We start from the raw sequence: 2280 nt of genomic DNA, 5'->3' as shown, positions 1-2280 counted from the left end.
TAGTCTGTTTTACACAATCCTTATTTCAGATATAAAATTTTGTGATTTTGTTGGACCTGATTTAGCTGAAATTAGCATCTCTGCTTGACTAAAGCAGAGCACTAATTAGGTGACTCTTCTTGTGTCAGATACAATTAGAATCCAGATATTAGCGCGCACAGAATAAAGGTGTGGTTTCAATGTCACCGCTGAAACAAAAGAGCAAAAGAAGGAAGTGGAAAACAGGATTCCTTGGAACACAGAACCTCCATTAAGGTTGAGAAAGATCATGAAAACATACAATAAAGAAAATTAGACAAAATTATGAGCTCTGTTCCCATGAGAGTTGAGTAGTGTTTGTCGGGGAAGTTAGGCTCTGACCACACTAAGATGAGACCGACTGTTGTATTTAAACATGGTTATTCTCTGCAGACTTCTAGCTCAATTTCCTCTAGTAGTGTGGAAAGGTATTTTAGAGACCTTTGCAACAAAAGTATCAGACTAGTACATGGTCATAAATTATTTTAATATGGTTCTTAGCCCCTTCACCCCCCCCTCCCCCAAAAAGCCTGTTAGATTCAACAGCTTGGTGATAGAATTACCCAATTGTGAGCTGAAATGTACTTGCTATAACTATATAAATGCTACGAAAAAAATATCTGTAATGCCAGATGCACAGATAGTCTTAACAGGTGTGAACCATGTGGTTCAGTCATACCAAACTAATCTATGCCTTCGTTACACCCACTGTCCTACTTGCTTTCAGCCAGCAAGTGCAGGGCCCCAACCGAGCCTGGCCCCTTGCGTCTCCTCCGCGGCGGCGCCCCCTGCCCATGTCCTCCCGGGCGGCGGCAGCAGCTGGGGAGCCTGAGAGGAGGAGTGGCCCCCAGGCAGGGGAGGGGAGACTCCAAGGTGAAGAGGCTGCTGGCCCTGGCGCAGCCTGAGCGCTGGAGTCTGACAGGTGCCTGCCCCTAAGCAATAGTGTAAAAAAAAAATGGGGGGGCACCGCTTTTTGGCACCCCCAAATCTTCGCCCTAGGTGGCCGCCGAATCTTGGCACCCTAGTGGTTACACCGGCCCTGGGCAAGAGGAATCTGTGTCAGGATTGCGCAAGCACTTCTGGACAAGCCAGCTTAGAGATGCAAGTTAATGCGTTGTAGCATTAATTTATTAGTCGCACCATTCATAGCTTCTGTAGGACAAGCTTCTTGTGCACCCCAGGGGCTCACTGCATTCCTCCATTCTATCCCCTGCATGCCACCCTCCCATCCTTCTCTAGTTGAGGGACTCCCTGCAGCTTTCCCCAATTTCTCCTCTGCCAGGGGTTGTGTGTGCATCCTCTATGGCAGGTGCCACATATCAGAGGCTCTGGGAGCATTCCTTCCTGCCTTCCCCCCCCAACATTGCCAACAGCACTGGTTGCTCCTAGTCCCCTTACCACATGCTAGGGGTTGTGTATGCCCCCTTTCCTCCTACCAGCATCCCCAATTTTGCCCCCACACCAGGGATTCTGAGCACTCCCTGCCCTTTTGCCAACTGCGGTGTGCACACACCCCATTCCCCCTATCATTATTATTTGTCTAGGAGATAAGTTACTCAGTGTGTCAATATGTTAAACTCTTTAGGCAGAGGGGAGATGGGGCGGTACTGTTATGCTGGAACGCATTAATAGATGCCATCAACCAGTTGCTTGATCTGTAGACAACTGCAGAGTTTCTTATAACTATCCTAAATTGACAGCACTGGCTCCTTGGGTCCCTACTTTCCCCCCTTTTGGTTTCTGATTTTCCCCAAAGCTGTAGGATTCCAATCACTGCTGCCTAGACCAATTCCTGGAATTCTGGAATTGAGTAGCTGTGGCATTCAAAAGTTACCACCTTATATACAGTCAGCCATACACAGAAATGCAAAAATGTCAATCTGACAGCATTTAAGTTCTAAAGAGACAAGCATCACTGTGTTTTATTTGAATGTGTAATAATTAGACTACACATTAATTGTAAGCTTCCACTAAAGCATGTGCATGCTGAAACTAGCAGCACCAGAATGAAGCAGAAAGGCTGCCACATGTACACATTCTACTTATGACAGAGGGAGTTAGAATTTTAATCTTCCTCACTTTAAAACTGCAGCATCAAGAGAGCACCAAGCAGGTCAGGCAGACATTCTAGCAGGGCCTAGCACTGCCAAATTTCAATATTCTACACTGCAGTGCCCTCTGCTGCATGCATTCCCCACTATGAAAACTTTTTATTTATTTGGACCAACTTCTGTAGATGAGAGAGAGACTCAAGCTTTTGAG

The sequence above is a fragment of the Chelonia mydas genome, chromosome 11 (assembly GCF_015237465.2).
Source record: "Chelonia mydas isolate rCheMyd1 chromosome 11, rCheMyd1.pri.v2, whole genome shotgun sequence".
Lineage (NCBI taxonomy): Eukaryota > Metazoa > Chordata > Testudines > Cheloniidae > Chelonia > Chelonia mydas.
This window is presented reverse-complemented; position numbering follows the sequence as displayed.